Source organism: Bubalus bubalis, chromosome 23 (assembly GCF_019923935.1).
Source record: "Bubalus bubalis isolate 160015118507 breed Murrah chromosome 23, NDDB_SH_1, whole genome shotgun sequence".
Classification (NCBI taxonomy): domain Eukaryota; kingdom Metazoa; phylum Chordata; class Mammalia; order Artiodactyla; family Bovidae; genus Bubalus; species Bubalus bubalis.
This window is the reverse complement of record NC_059179.1, coordinates 17,153,404-17,170,602: the sequence shown is the minus strand read 5'-3', so window position 1 is coordinate 17,170,602 and position 17,199 is coordinate 17,153,404. Positions and strand designations below refer to the sequence as shown.

The 17,199-nt window shown below is 41.2% G+C and overlaps 1 protein-coding gene across 50 annotated transcripts in view; it reads left to right on the top strand.

Moving 5' to 3' along the window:
• Window positions 1-17,199, top strand: part of SORBS1 (sorbin and SH3 domain containing 1) — a 231,492-nt gene that overhangs the window by 87,249 nt on the left and 127,044 nt on the right. For 2 of the 50 annotated variants that reach the window (XM_044935454.2, XM_044935449.2), the window contains exon 1: window positions 7,636-7,875. The exons of the other annotated variants lie outside the window; for them this stretch is intronic. The gene's annotated coding sequence lies outside the window, so the exon portion shown is untranslated. Of the gene's footprint in view, window positions 1-7,635; window positions 7,876-17,199 lie in introns of those variants that run through there. 50 annotated transcript variants of the gene reach the window in all.

Sequence of the window (17,199 nt, the reverse complement as noted above, 5' to 3'; positions counted from 1 at the left end):
TTGTGAGCCTTCTCTTTATGGGTTCCCCGTTGTTTGCATCTTATGTTTATTTTTAATTAAAATGCTTAACTGATTTTATTTAGTTACTAAAAACTGGAATCTGGGTGGAACTTTACATTGCGTGTTGGTACAAAGAGAAGGTTGGGGACTGTGCTGTCCAAAGAGTCTGCGACATGTGACACAAGCCAGGATTGTGATCATCGCCTAAAGTAATGCTCTCTAGATACCTTCTGGCCCATAGAAAGAGCAATCGTACTGAGGATGCCAGAGTATTTCATTTCATAATATTTCTTATTCTTCAAAAGTTGGACTTCTTGATCTTCTTAGGTAGCTGTAACAAAATGCCACAGGCTGGGTGACTTATAAACAGCAGACACTTACTTCTTACAGTTCTGGAGACTAGGAACTTCAAGGTCAAGGTTCCAGCAAGGTCTTCCACCTGGAATAGGGCCCTCACCTCTTCCAGGTTGCAGGCTTCTTGTTATTGCTTCACATGGCAGAAGGGCTGGGAGCTCTCTGGGGCCTCTTTTATAAGGGCATTAATCTCATTCATTAAGCCTCTGCCCTGAATCTAGCACTTTCCAAAGGCACCACCTCCTAATATCATCACCTTGGGTGTGAGGTTTTCAACATGTGAATTTTGTGGGGAAACAGAACATTGCGAATCTTAGCAATCAGTATATTTCACTATCTAAAGCATTCTGTTATTTCATTGTATATAGAAAGTTAGTATCTGAAGAATTTTTCATAGTGAGGATATATTTCTTAGTATCATTTGCTTTTATTTTTGGCTGCACCACACGCAGCATGCAGGGTCTTAATTCCCCCACCAGGGATTAAACCCAGGCCCTGGCAGTGAAAGCGCCTGGACCACCAGGGAATTCCCAGAATTTTGCTTCTCTTGAAACATGACATTAGCACGACACTGACCTTACCATTTGGTATGTAGAAAGGTAAAGCTGGTTAGCTGTGTTTTGACTTGTGGCAGTATCTTTTAGGGGGAAGCAGTGCTGAGATGGAAGTTAAAAGCCTTAGTTTCATTCCTGTCTGGGTCACAACTCACTCTGACATCATGGGCAGCCTTCTCCTTCCCCACCTAAACTGTTTTCTCATCTAGTACAGTAAAGATCATTTCTAAAGATTCTAAGGTCCTTCATATCAAAACAGACCCGACAATGATTTTTACTGAATGCTTTCCACTACATAAGGTACTGAGAGAGTTCCAAAGAAGTGTGAGTCTGCTGAGAGTTTGAAAAGGTTCTTCCTTGTTAGATAAAGCAAAAACTCAAAACATCTGTTGACCATCCTGCAAGACTAGATCCCTGCAAAGAGCAGAGAAAATGCCAGAATGTGTAGTTCTTAACCTCTCCCCCTTCAGAGAGTCATCTCTGGTTTACAGAAGAATAAACGATACAGGAGCTGTCACATGAATGGGACAAAGAGTGGACAAGACTGTGGGTACCCTGTATCCCGAGGGACAGCGGTCATTTAGCAAGCACGTGCACTGTGCCTGGCTTTGTGCCAAGTGCTTCACCTGTATTATCCCCATCGAGTCTTGTGGTAGCCACTTGCGATCACCCCATTTTGAGATGAGGAACCCAGGTAACTTGCCCACAGTTGCACATCCACTAAGTGGAAATGATAATTGTCATTAAGCCTATATTCTTTTTTAAAAGATTTGTTTAACTGATGTATAGTTAATTTACAGTGTGTGTATTTCTGCTGTATAGCAAAGTGATTCAGTTGTACAGTAGGACCTTGTTCATTCTCCGTATAATAGTTTGCATCTGCTAATCCAGACTCCCAGTCCATCCTACCTCATGCTCCCTCCTCCCTTGGCAAATCTGTTCACAATATCTGTGAGTCTGTTTCTGTTTTGTAGATAAGTTCATTTGTTTCATATTTTAGATTCCACGTATAAGTGATATATTTGTCTTTCTGACTTCACTTACTGTGATCATCTCTAGGTCCGTCCATTTTGCTGCAAATTGAGGCTGCATTCTTAATCAGTGCCTCTGAGGGAAGGCAGGGGTGTGGGTAGAAAGGCAACAGGCTTCTCATTAAAGAAAGCGTGGAATTGCCACGAGTTAGTGGTGGGGGGCAGGCGGAGAAGGCAGTGGCACCCCACTCCAGTACTCTTGCCTGGAAAACCCCATGGACGGAGGAGCCTGGTAGGCTGCAGTCCATGGGGTCGCCAAGAGTCGGACACGACTGAGTGACTTCACTTTCACTTTTCACTTTCATGCATTGGAGAAGGAAATGGCAACCCACTCCAGTGTTCTTGCCTGGAGAATCCCAGGGATGGGGGAGCCTGGTGGGCTGCCGTCTCTGGGGTCGCACAGAGTCGGACACGGCTGAAGCCACTTAGCAGCAGCAGCAGTGGCGGGGGGAAATGGGGACGTTTATGACCATGGGCTTCCTACACTCACCTATTACCTTAGGGTTCTCTTCCCTTGATAACTGGTAACTGCCTTGCTGGGCCGTGGGGAATACTGCCCCTGTGAAGGCTGTAGCCTAAGCTTGGCCACAGACACTCCTGCCAGCATGAGAATGAGCCATGTGTTTACTGGAACTTGTGATATCTTTGCCACTTGAGTTGACAAGAGTCAAGGGACTAAACAGCAGGACTTGGGATTTGATGGTGATGCCAGCATCATAACTATGAACAGGTTAAAAAAATTTTTTTCAAATGTCCACAAACTTAATTTTACTTTAATGTTTCCCTTTTAGTATCTCCCTTCTAGCACTGATCCAGGCACTCAATCTGCTTGTGGCTAGGAATTTGCAGAGACAAACAATTCTAGTTTTGGAATTCATGCCGAGAAAGCTCAGAGTGAACACCGTGAAGAGTCCTTAATTAACTCTCAGTTCATGTCGTGGACCAAAGTGGTCCCTTGTTTCTGCTCACAGGCCTCAGTCCAGGCTTCTGTTCACTGTCACACTCTCAGCAGCCAGCAGTGGACCAGGGCCAAGCATTTAAAAAAAAAAACCAAAAACCCAACACAAACCCTGTTCTGCTTTTAAGCCGCCTCCACAGCTTGGAATGCAAGCCCCTCGAGGGCAGCGCCTCTGTTCACGTCTGCAGCTAGACTGAGCACAGTGTGGGGATAAAGCAGACACTTCGGAAAGGCAGGGTGATTGTGCAGAATGCTGTTGAGCAGATTCAAGTCATTACTACAAAAATGAGTGTACTAGGAAGGTGTTCTTAAAATGAGCAGGGCAGTGTAGACAGGGAAACAGTGTAGTGGACGACAGACCTTTACAGAGTGAGGTCATGGAAAAGAGCCTGGAATTTAAGGTCAGGTGGGGTTTTTTGTCGCAACTCCACCACATCCTGGTTGTGTGACCCCAGAGAAGACACTGAGCCTTTGCCTGTTTCACAATTGGCAGCAGCAGTCCATATATCATAAGGTTAGTGGGTTAAATGAACCTTTGTATGTAACATGCGAAGCATAGTGCCCGTGCTCAAGAGGGGGTCTTGGTGAGAACATTAGTTGTGTTTAATTTATTACTAAGGAAAAAGAATCAGACCGGGCTGAAAAGAAATGTGAAGCAGAGCTTGAATATATGCTCCCCATCCCCAAATTTTACTTTTTTTTTTTTTGGCTAAGCTTCAAAGCTTACATGATTTTAGTTCTCTGACCAGAGATTGAACCTGGGCCCTTGTCAGTGAGAGGGCAGAGTCCTAACTGCTGGACCGCCAGGGAATCCCTCTTACCCCCAAATTAAAGTTTATGTGTTACAGAGGTACAGTCCTGAATACTTAGCAGTTACCTGGATCAGAACCAAGTTCACCTGGGTATGAGTGATATTTGTGGCAATTTGGTCCTACAGATTAAGAGGTGGTGCTGGGTGCTGACACTTTGGATCTTTAATGTTCAGATGTTTAGTTCTGTGCTTACCTTTTTTTCATGTTTTAAAAAACGAACTTGATAAATCTAAAAAAAAAATTACTCTTGAAATGATATGAAAAGGGAATTCTTCTTAAAAAAGCTGAGTATTCAAACAACCACTTTTGATTTTTGGGGGGGTTTTAATTGTTTTCTGTAAGAAACTTTCCTGTTGCTGTATAAGTAATAAGACTGTGTTTAGTGGGAACACGTTAGAAGTTGGGAGTTTGAGTCTGATATAAGGGGAGAACTGTCCCCTAACAATAGCATGATAGAATAAATTATTAATGGACTATTAGAAATCAAAGCCTGTCTAATTAAAAAATAAACACTTGCTCCTTTAGATGTGTTGCTGGATGTGTCCAAATACATCTTTTTCTAGGTTAGAGCCATTTTATGGGTTATGGTATGAAATCATCCTACCTTTTGTATACAGTTGAATTCTTTGCTTTCTCAGACATCCAGTTTAGGAATATTTAAGCTAATAGACTTGTGTATTCTAAGCTACTTCCTCATTCGGAAACCCCATGCCAGACTGTGTGCAGATGGGGAGCAGTCATGCCTGGCAGGCCCTGCAAGTGGAATTACATTTGCACATTGTTTTATTCACTGTGAACATTTTGCAGGGAAAAAAGGAAAAACTGTCACCCTGCTTAAGTGAAGTTCTGACACAATCAGTACAAGTTATAAATTATGTTTAAAGTGATGTAACACGCTCATGGTGGTTTTCGGCTTTGTGGTCAGCTCTGTGCGAGAGCTGTGGGCATCTCATACTTGGTGATACAGTTGTTCAGTCGCTCAGTCGTGTCCGACTCTTTGCGACCCCATGGACTGCAGCACACCAGGCCTTCCTGTCCTTCATCATCTCTCGGAGCTTGCTCAAACTCATGTCCATTGAATCAGTGATGCCATCCCACCATCTCATCCTCTGCTGCCCTCTTCTGCTCCTGCCCTCAATCTTTCCCAGCATCAGGGTCTTTTCCAATGGGTCAGCGCTTCACATCAGGTGGCCAGAGTATTGGGAGCTTCAGCTGGGCACACTGACCAGTGTTTCTCAAAGGATGGCCTGAAACTGTATGTCAGAAAAGCAGATTCTGGGGCCTTCTTGGAACTTCTCAGTCAACATATCTGAGAATAGAACCTGCAGCTCCATTTTAAACAGGTACCTCCCCTGTTTATCAACCTATGGCAGTATTGAGACCTGCAAAGATTATTTTAGTTACCAGAATTGAAAATGGTTTTAAATCTAGATAATTCAAATTTATAATGAAAATTAAAATACAAATTAAAAATTTGGTGGAAAGGCACATATGAGAAACAATTTTTAAATGCCTACTGCTTTTTTCTGAATTTTCTAATTCATTGAGTTGACTGGGAATAGCATTGCAAGTTGGACTTTAAAATACTTTCTCAATAGCCATAAGAAGAAAACTTACATTTAAGAAAATCATCAGTTATTAAGTCACTTGTGAATTTATAAAAGTATCTTTGGAGGAAATTACTCAATTTGGAGGAAATTGCTACCTCATATCAAAAGTTAAAACCAGTATTTTATTTAATTTGGGGATAGACAAGAAGAGACAGTTCTCCACAAAAAAGGCAGTGATTGTTCTGTTAGGATCTTCCAACCACATAGTTACACAAAACAGCATTTTTGGCTTTTATTGTAATGAAATGAAAGCCAAAAGATGTCAGTTTTTGTCTTGTCATACTCGGTTACAGATCTATCTTTATTTTAAGAGGAAAAAAAAAGGTCAAGACATAAGAGAAGCTATCACTTAGATTATCTTAAAGTTTCTTTGACTTCAAAATGATTTCACATATCTATATTTCAATATAATTTCTTACTGTCATTTGTGTGGATTTCAAAGGCAAAACAAATGAAATAAAGATTTAAATAAAACTTAACCTCTGTTTAGAAAGACAAATATGATATCACTTAGTATGTGGAATCTAAAAAAAATTATACAAATGGATCTATTTACAGAACAGAAACAGACCGAAAGACTTTTATTTTCTATAGAAAATAAACTTATAGAAACCAAAGGGGAAAGGGAGGAGGAAGATAAATTAGGAGTGTGAGATTAACGGATACAAACTACTATACATAAAACAGATAAGCAACAAGGGTTTACTGTAGAGCACAGGGAACTATGTTCAATGTCTTCTCGTTCAGTCGTGTCTGACTCTTTGCGACTCTTTGCGAACCACAGCATGCCAGGCCTCCCTGTCCATCACCAACTCTCAGAGTTCACTCAGACTCATGTCTGTTGAGTCGGTGATGCCATCCAACCATCTCATCCTCTGTCGTCCCCTTCTCCTCTTGCCCCCAATCCCTCCCAGCATCAGGGTCTTTTCAAATGAGTCAGCTCTTCGCATCAGGTGGCCAAAGTATTGGAGTTTCAGCTTCAGCATCAGTCCTTCCAATGAACACCCAGGACTGAGCTCATTTAGGATGGACTGGTTGGATCTCCTTGCAGTCCAAGGGACTCTCAAGAGCCTTCTCCAACACCACAGTTCAAAAGCATCAATTCTTCGGCGCTCAGCTTTCTTTGTAGTCCAACTCTCACATTCATACATGACTACTGGAAAAACCATAGCCTTGACTAGATGGGTCTTTGTTGACAGATATCTTGTAATAACCTATAATTGAAAATAATCTGAAATATATATATATATATATATATATAACTGAATCACTTTGCTATTCACCTGAAACTAACACAATATTGTAAATCAACTATCCTTCAATTAAAAAGAAAGTCAGACTTTTGGAAGCAGTGGGAAAAGGAGAGGGTGGGATGATTTGAGAGAACAGCACTGAAACATACGTATTATCATATGTAAAACAGATAGCCAGTGGGAGTTTGATGTATGACGCAGGGAACCTAAAGCCAGTGCTTTGTGACAGCCTGGAGGGATGGGGTGGGGAAACGAGGAGGGGTGGCGGGTTCAAGAGGGAGGGGACACATGTATGCCTATGGCCTATTCATGTTGATATATGGCAGAGGCCATCACAATATTGTAAAATAATTATCCTCCAGTTAAATAAATTTTAAAAAGTCAGTGGCAAAGAATCTACCTGCAATGCAGGAGACTCGGGTTCAATCCCTGGGTCAGGGAAGCTCCCTCGAGAAGGAAATGGCAACCCACTCTGGTATTCTTGCCTTGAGAAGGAGCCTGGTGGGCTATAGTCCATGGGGTTGCAAAGAGTTGGACATGACTCAGTGACTAAACATCCAACGTCTGATCTTAGAGTATCAAAAAAAAGGGGGGGGGGGGCTGCAAGGATCAAAAAACCCACAAAAACAAATAGTAAACAAGCTCTTCTATTTCGTGAAGAATTCTGTGTGTATTTCTGTCTATAAAATGTAAATAATTCTTGTAAAGAATTGATCTTTTTTTCCCCTGTTGAAATATTGCCTGGGCTGGTCTGTTCATCTGCCTCATTTATTCATCTTTGGGTTCTCCCTGCCCCTCTTCCTCCATCTGTTCTTCTTCCCTGATGACAGGGAGGCCGAGCAGACTGGCATGTGGACCCAACACGTTCTACAGAGAACCACACTTTATTTCCAGCCAGGAGTAGAGCAAGTACTCTGAGGATGGTTTCCTTATCTTTTGTAAGCCGGCCTGAAATCTGCCTTCTAGCACTGATCCAGGCACTCAATCTACTCTTGGCTAGGAATTTCCAGAGCCTTGGCGGGGTCACCCTTTGCCTTTCCCGGCAGCTGGTTTCACTCTGAATTTAATGAGGGAGCTGAGCTGAGTGGCCAGAGAAGGGTTTCCCGCCTGGCATTTCATTGGAAGGGCTCAGGCACTTACTTGTCTATGTTAAGTGAGTAAATGCTGATTGCTGGGAGACTCCCAAGAAAGGACCTTCCCAGCCAGTTCTTCTCTGGTCAGCGTCTCGGGCACATTCCTGAGCCCTCCTGCTCCTCCCTCCTTTCTCTTTGAATTTCGGTGTTCCCGGCAATGAAGTAGGAGTGTGAGTATTTTCAATTCCATGTATATGTAACTGGGATTTTCTGTCCCTGTTCAGCTTTTTGGACTTGACAATCTAGCAAAGCCTTGTCAGAGAACTTTGTTTTGTTGTCCTGGATTTTGTGCTTCCCAAGGTCTCACTACACCAGATTTCTCTGCGTTTAAATTTGCCGGCTAGTTTTTTGAGCTGTGATGTTAGCAGATGGGAATTAGAAATGCTTCATACCATGCTGAGAGTTCAAGTATTTTTCATTTTTGTTTCAAGAGTTTTAGCTCATCTTTTAGGTTTTTTTTCCGCCTTATAATCTAGTGTATTTATCTTGGCTTTACATTTTTACATAAGAGAAAACTTATTTATCTTTGCACTTTTATTATTAGATAAGAAGAGTCTATAATTATATGCTTCTTAAACTAGATTCCCTTCAGAAGTGTAATTATATTCACCAATGTATTATATTCTCAGTCCTCTAAAAGGGAGCTTTGGTATTTGTGGAAACCAACCCAAGAATTCTAAAGTTACATATTTATGAAAGACTTTTGTTGCATATTTAAAGGGTGGGAGTGATTTCTGCATGGGGCCTTTATCCTTTCTCCCATCTCTGCAGTCTTCTTAAAATGCCCTCTGTTTGGAATTTTGAGGGATTGATTTCCAGACATGTAAGACTTACTGTAAATTTAAAATAGAAGAACCACACTATTCAGTGCCTTGCATTAGTGAACTTTTATTGAATGAAATAATGGGTTCAGAAACACCAAAGGGCATTTGATGGCAGATTTGCCTTAATGATTTATTTTTTTTGCAAAGAGAAAGCTATCATTTCCCAACCTGGTACTTGTATATAAGATTTTTTTACTTTAGTTTGAGACATTGGACTTACTATAAATGTTATGAAACTTTAGATGTTAATTTTGTGCTGCTGCTTTTTCAGAGGGAAGAGCAAAGTGAAATTTTAAGAAGGGATTTAGAATAATATTGTCGTATCCTCATCTCTTACAGACTCACGTGGTAACAGATGCCTAGCTTCAGGGAGCTTAGCTTCTAGAGAGCACGGTGGGACCACGGGCATAGAAGCTGTGACACCTGTGGCTGGCTTGGCTTTCCCCCTTGTCCTATGGGAAGGGCTCGGCAGGGTGGAAATTCTTTGTTTCAGGGAGCGTGTGTGACTGGTTGTAGTATTCTCTCATCTTGATGGATTGGTCTGGACTTCAAGACTCATAACATTTGGAAATTGTGGTCCTTTCCAGCCCTGAAATTCTGTGATGCTCTGAGTCCCTCGGCCACATGAAACCTTGTTAGAGACAGATCATATTGCATTCCCACCCACCCCGCTCCTTTTTTAAAGATGGTAGGCGGCCAAGGCCACCGCTGGCACTGATGTTCTGTAACCTGCAAAGTTTTATGAAAAAGTGGGGTGCGGGGTGGGGCTGCCACAAGTTCTATGTTTTCTGTTCAAGGCACAAAGCCTCATTTCTTGGCATTGCCCTCCCCACTTCAAGCAGAATCCCAGTAAACAAACTGTTACAGTAAAATAGTGACTAGTTAAAGCCTTTTATTAAACCATATTTCTACTCATCTCCAATTCTCCGAATATTGGGAGAGTGAGACAGATGGGAAATAGACCAATTATGTCAGTGTGACCATTTATTGAGTTCTCACTGTGCTATGTGGGTAATGCACAGGAGGGAAATTAATCCTTAGAGGAGGGAAGTTAGTGCTGTTTTAATCCCTGTTTTGCATGTGGCAGAAGCTGAGGTTCATAATGTTAAAGTCACTGCCTGAACACCTAGGACTTTTTGCTGATAGTTGACTGTGAGGGATTTAATATTCTTTAGGAGCTTAGTGTCATCTCATTCCCCTACCCCCAGTCCTACAATGAGTGTAGTTGAATACCTCGTTCTTTTCTTCCCGTGTCTTATTTATACATTACGTTATGTGAGTTTTGAAGGCAAGGTCATTTTGTGTTGAGAACTGTTCTCTTTGACATTTGTTTGAAAATGAACTCTTAAGCACCCCAGTCATCTTTTATTTTCGTGGTTGCTGTTGTGTCCCTATTTGGTTAGCAAGCTGGTCTGAGTTCTAAAGGATTTTTGACATCTTTTACTTTTTGATAATTCTATGTTGTCAGCCACCAAAGCAATTGAGCAGAAAAAAGAAAATTTGCTGTGGGCAAATGTGGCAGAATGAGATGTAAGGAGTAAGCTCAGAAAATCAAAATTTCTGCAGTTATTGCTGCAGATAAGCAAGACAAGATGAATGTAGAAGTTGCTTCCTGTGATTGGTGTGACTGAAGCCTCTGTGGAGCTTTTCTGCCCAGCCAGATGAGCAAAACAAGTTCTCTGGGAGTGACTTTCCTGGGTAGAGAGGGTGTACACGGTGGAGGGAAATTTTTTTTGGAGGGGGCTGGCTTAAAAAAAAATCACTGATGTCACTGTCCCCTCCTTTGGCTTGACCTCAGCTCACAGAAGTCAGCTCCCATATTCTCCCTGCTCCAGTGCCCCCACTTCTGTGGTTCATCCTGCATGCCTCAGTCAGGTTAATCATTAAAAAAAATTTTTTTTATTTTAATTTTTTATTTTGCATTGGCATATAGCCAATTAACAATGTTGTCATAGTTTCAGGTGGACATACATATGTATTCATTCTCCCCCAGACTCCCCTCCCACCCAGGCAGATTAATCTTGAATTAGGAAACTTCCAAAGAATTTATGTTGCATTCTGTGTCCTGGTAGAGACCAGCAAAGATGCCATTGCCTGCATTCAAGGCCATTTTGTGGTTGAGGCACGCTGCCAACCCAGGGTTCTTTCCATATACTTTTCTGTGTACATTCAGTGTTGGGTACCAAATGCTACCCAGCCCACCTTGGAAACTCCACCTTAGGGACTTCGTGAGGAAAACAGCCTTGTGAGTAGCAGAAGACATGGAAGATGATCATTAAATTAAGTGATCTAGGCAGTAACATAACTATCCATGAGAATTTAGTATTTGGAGAAAAGATAAGCTACTACTTTGCTTCTTATGGGAAGCTGAGGTGTTGAGATTTGTGATGTTGGGAAAAGACAGGCCAGGCAACTTCAGGAGGGACAGGAAGAGCATGCAATGAGCCGAGTCTTGAAAGGAGAACTGGGTGAGATTTTCATTTAAATTAGCTTGAAGAGTCTAGCCTACCTGCAGTTGAAAAGAGAACATCAGCTGCTGCTCAGAGAAACCAGCTGAGGAGAAAGTGGTTTTAAGCCTCAGATACTACGGACGATGCTCCTCCTCCTGAAAGAAGCTCGGATTTGTTGAACACTTTTGAGTCTCTGAAGCTGATGGCTGTTATTCCTGTTTTATAGATGAGGAGACTGAGTCTTACCAAGGTTAACTGACAGAAGTCAGCTCAAATCTAGCTAAGTGGCAGAGCAGCAGCTGAAAGCCAGGTTGTTTATTCTAGAGTCCCTCTGAGTCTTTTACAGGTGTGTGGGGGTAAGGGGGTGTTGATGAGTGCCATTGCTTCCTGAAGGCTGCCAGCAAGTACTGTGTGTGATCTAATCTCCCCAGTGAACCCTCTCCAGAGAAGTTAATATTGTAAGAACTACAAGGATATTTTAAATAGTCAGAAGAAGGTATATTTATCAGCATGTCCCCTGGTCTTTCCTAGGTGAGTCTTGAAGCTTGGCATTCTCTTGGCTGGCGTATTCCTACAGTGGAGGGCAGTCCAGAAATGCTCTTTCATGCTGTCTTTAGTGCCTCATCAGGGTTTCAAGGCTGTTAGCCTTCTCAACTAGAATGTAAGGTCTCTGAGGGCAGGCACATCTCTTATCTTGGTTGATAAATTTTGATTACCACAGCTGGATAAAAATGCCCCTTAAAGATTATGCATCTCTTTTTAAGGTGTGTCAGATCTCTGAACAGCCTTCACATAGGGGCATCTTGCTTTTGGCAGGGACTGTGTTGTGCCTCTTTGGGTGAGGGTCATGGGTTGGAAAGAACCCAGGCTTGGGGGCCAGCGCCAGGATCTTTCCTACTTCTGCAAGATTTTTCAGTGAGTCTTTTCATGTCTGTTGAGGCTCAGTTTCTTCATTTGCAAAATGGGTATGGAAACCTTTTAAGGGGTTCTTAAGAGTAGAACTGATGTACAGAAGGGTCTGGCTCACAGTTGGCATTTAGGAAACGAAGAGATGGTTCATCTATTTGTTCTGAAGCATGTGCAGAGGGCCTGCATGGTATGCGTGCACAGAAAATGGGTCTTGAAATAATGGTGTGGCTCCCTGAGACCTGACCTTAGAGAGCAACTCTGAAGTGTCTTAAAATACGATGCTTTTATGCAGAGTGTCCTTCATTGCCTGACTTTGCATAGGAAGGCAGAACCAGAGATAAATTTCTTGGTTTTTGGATGCTACTTCAGAATATAGAGCCTGGTGCTTTATATGATCAAGTATTGGTAATATCAACTTCGTGATAAGATATTCATCCATCTCTTAAAGCAATAAATGGATAACAGGACTAGATTGGCATCTCTTCACCAGAATACTTTTCCTTTTATAACAGCACTTGACAATATTTCATATAGCTTTTAAAATGTAGAAACACCTTATGGAATTAGGTATTGTTCATTTCTTTTTGTAGGTGAATAAACCGAGGCTGATAGAGTTTGGGTTTAAATCCAGTTCTTGTAACTTTTTTTTTTTCTGTGTGTGTGGTTGTTTTGCATAGTCACTAAATACATATAGAAACTGTTAACACAGTATATTTTTCTTCATCTATTTACTTTTAATCTGTGTTTTTTAATTCAAGTGGGTTTCTTACAGCACATAGTTCCGTCTTGTTGTTTGATCCACTCCAGAATCAGACACGACTGAGTGACTTCACTTTTACTTTTCACTTTCATGCACTGGAGAAGGAAACGGCAACCCACTCCAGTGTTCTTGCCTGGAGAATCCCAGAGCCTGGTGGGCTGCCATCTATGGGGTCGCACAGAGTCGGACACAACTGAAGTGACTTAGCAGTAGCAGTAGCAGTAGTAATCTCTTTTGGGCTTCCCATGTGGCTCAAACGGTGAAGAGTCCACCTGCAATGCAGGACTCCCTGGCTGGAAAGATCCCCCAGAATGGAACAGCTACCCACTCCAGTATTCTTGCCTGGCGAATCCATGGGACAGAGGAGCCTGGGGTCGCAGAGTTGGATTGACTAAGCATGCAATAAATCTCTTTTAATTGATGAATTTAGAACATTAATATTCAAAGTGATTATTGATATAGTTGGATACACATAGAACAACTGAAGTCATAAATGTGTGTGTATATATGCATACATATAATGTTTATTAATATATAAATGTATAATAGGTACCAACTGATTTCCAGGTAATCTGGTCTGAGAAATAACATACGTTTAAAAAAAAAACAAAAAAAACTTTTTATTGAATGTTTGCTATGACCTTGACACTATATTGAATATTTTTAGTGATTTTAGCTTAGTTGAAGGAGAACTCATTTCAGAAATTTGCACTGTATTCTCAAATGCTTGGGTGTAGCTTTTATACCTCAGATATACTAAAAATTTGCCTAAAATTAGTTCAGGATGCAATTAAAAAAGAAAAGCAGCCAAAGTACTGCAATTCACCGCATGATGAATGGAAATCAGCATCTCACATATATTATTGTTAGGCACCAAGGGTCTGATGCAGTCCTCAGCCTCCAAGGCTTGGGTTCAGGGGTTATTGATTCTGGTCAGACTATATGTGTTCCACCTCAGTTATTAGACAAATGCTGCTGAGAGGTTTTCTCAGAAAAGATGTTTTCAATGTTTCTATTGGCTTTTTGCTAGGTTAGTATACTGTGAGTAAAATTTCAGAACATCTAAAGAAAACAAGCAATTTCTGAATAAGCCAGTATTATGAATTTAGGTATTTAAGTTATGTATTTGCAAAAGACCCAGAGTCTTTTTACTGAATGGAACTTCTGTTCCCTCATTCCTGAGCATGGTAGGGGCCTGCACTGCAGATGTCTGTATGATATATGATGTGGTAAATAGGTAGCCTTAGGAATTTTGTGGTTTAAAAGAGAAGTTGAGTGGGAATTAGGGATTAAGAGTGGACACCTCTCCTGCCATATCAAACTCACACTTCTTTCTCATTCTCAACCTCTAAAAGACCCCTTTTCAGCTGTTTAAAAATTTTTTTCAGCCACACACAGTAACTTCTTAGTTTCTACCTATAGCCTGTGGTTCAACCTTCACTCTCCTGAGAATTCAAAATGCTTTCATTTGTGCCGTCTCCACAGGTAGACACTGTGTAGTGACGACTTCTGAAGAAAGGTGTCATTTATATCCTAGGCTTGCCTCTATTAGCTTGAGGTTATGTATTTACAATTAAGCGGAGCTAAGATATTTTGCTATTATCCAACGAATTTGGGGATCTGCCCTTGTTTCAATTATCTAGATCTCCTAAGTGGAAGGCTTCGAATGTACCGGATGCTGAAGTGAGACAGCTTTGTTTTGGTTCTGTGCACGCAGCCATATTTGGGAAACACAAATGGGCCAGTTTTTGTATTTAAGACTTGTCTCGGTTAACAATGCATGCTTCAGAAATGGTGTGTGCCCAGAGTTGTACATATAAAGAGTTTGAGGAGCTCAGGGCTCTGGAATGCCACAGACTCAAGTTAGGAGTAGGGAATTGGCAGCGAGGAGGAGCCACGGGGCGCTGTGTGTGTTGCCCACCTGGCAGTCTCTGTGGACTATTTTAAGATAACATATTTTGGTACAATTGCTTCTTTAGGAAATCTGGCTGAACGTTCTAGTCATTTTATTGCCCCCCTTGTCCTCATAAGGAACTGCATGAGAGTAGTTTGGCTTCATTAAACAAAGCGATCACTGGCAATTAATGTTGTAATTCCATATTTGGGGTGTTTGTTATGGGCTGTGAGAAAAGATGAAATCATGTGGGGCTGCCATGTTCTAGTGGACAAGATTGTTGGTGGCTTTTTTTTTTTTTTTTAAGCTTGTCTGCTAGAATTTGCTCTTTAAAGTTCTAAAGATGACACAATTACATATCAAATGCCAGGGATGAGATTAAAAAGCAATTTCCCGTCATTAAAGAAGAAGTGTTTTATAACCACATTATCTACTGTTTGGAAAACAGAAATGAAATTTCAAAGTTACCTGTAACTCTACTCTACCACATCATTGTTAGAACTTGGTCATATTTTCTTTGTAGTATGTGCATGTTTTGATTTTTACATATTTATAATCAGAAATGTCATGCAGACCTGTCACTGCTTTTTATTCACCTAATCTTTTTTTAATTAATTTATTTTAATTGGAGGCTAATTACTTTATAATATTGTGGTATTCACCTAATCTTCTAAGAAGTGTTTTCCCATGTTGTATGTTCTACATAACCATTATTTTCATAATGGTTCAGTCCATCTAGGAGGTGAGTGGCTATTGTAATTGGCTCCCTGTTACTGAACACAGCAGTGTTTCTAGGTTTTCATGATTAATAAAGCTGTAGTAAACATTTCTGTCTACGTAGCTTTATTGTTATTTGGTGGTGTTTATCTGAGCTGCTGCTGCTGCTGCTGCTAAGTCACTTCAGACGTGTCTGACTCTGTGCGACCCCATAGACAGCAGCCCACCAGCCTCCCCCGTCCCTGGGATTCTCCAGGCAAGAACACTGGAATGGGTTGCCATTTCCTTCTCCAATGCATGAAAGTGGAAAGTGAAAGTGAAGTCGCTCAGTTGTGTCTGACTCTTAGCGACTCCATGGATTGCAGCCTACCAGGCTCCTCAGTCCATGGGGTTTTCCAGGCAAGAGAACTGGAGTGGGTTGCCATTGCCTTCTCCATTCTCTGATCTAGGTTCCCCTAAAGCACAAAGGATGTGAGCTACCTTAAGTCTTGATGTTCTACACTGAAAACAATGGTAACAGTTTACAGTGTCACTGACTGTAGGAAAATGTCAATGGCTTTGCATTTGTTCACACTGAGCATTAATGTTTTTAAACTTGTGGACTGATTTAAGAAGTGGAAAAAATGGTTAGTCATATTTTTTCCTTGGAATTTCTTCATGCCTATAACAATTTTTCTTATAAGGATTGAGTACACTGTAAAACAAGGATATTAATCCTATTATGTTTATTTTAAACCATGCATTGTATTACATAACTTGTAATCATGTATTACCTCCTAAATTCTGTTGTCTAAAGATCAAATAATTTTACATGTATAAGACTTGAAACTCTTTTGGGCTCTTTTGCTTATTGCCAATTTTGTTGGCAGAATCACTTTGCAGGTTTACTGAAAGACTTCATATAAGTATAAAAGGGAAAAAAGTAATTGCAGATTTATCGGCAGCTAACTTTCCAACTCCGGATCTTGCTTGATCTTACCTCTGGCAAGGGCCTGGGATGAAAGTGTGATGAATTTAGTGGGAACTTGGGCATGGGATTTCTGAATTCCAAGATGATTAAATAAGTCTTATTAAATGAATTCCTTATCATCATGACTCTCTTAATAGTGACTAAAAATAAGACTAAAACCAAAATTAAAATCTTCCATTTTTGTTGGGTCAGTGTATCTGGCAGCTAGGATTGGTCTGAATGTTTGGGGAAATGAGGGAGCAGGCTTTAGTGGGAAGCAACAATGAGATTAACGACTTGGAAAAGGGAAATCTCATTCAGGATTCCATGGGAATGACGAATATGATACACATGGAGTTTAGGGCTTATTGAGTACCTAGGGGAAATGAGACTAGAAAAGTCATTGGGACTTCATCTTACAGAGCCTTACAGTAGGTTAAGGAATTGGACATTTAGACCAATGTTTCCCAAAGTGTGGCATTTGAGGTGATTTTAGAAGGTGTGCCATTGAACATTTAAACATTTTAGCATTTATCATTCCTTGATTCTTTCTCCTTACAGAATTTATTCCTCTTCTTTCTGTGTTCCTGTACAATTTAGGTCAGATCACTAGCAGAGGGTTCAGGTCAGTTCAGTTTAGTCGCTCAGTCGTGTCTGACTCTTTGCAACCCCATGAATCGCAGCACGCCAGGCCTCCCTGTCCATCACCGACTCCCAGAGTTCACTCAGACTCATGTTTGTCGAGTCGGTGATGCCATCCAGCCATCTCATCCTCTGTCGTCCCCTTCTCCTCCTGCCCCCAATCCCTCCCAGCATGCGAGTCTTTTCCAATGAGTCGACTCTTTGCATGAGGTGGCCAAAGTACTGGAGTTTCAGCTTTAGCATCATTCCTTCCAAAGAACACCTGCCCATCATATTACATTAAATGGGACATATCTGTTTTCTTGCAACTCCATGATGGCCTCAGGGACAGCAGCTGTCAGATTCACAT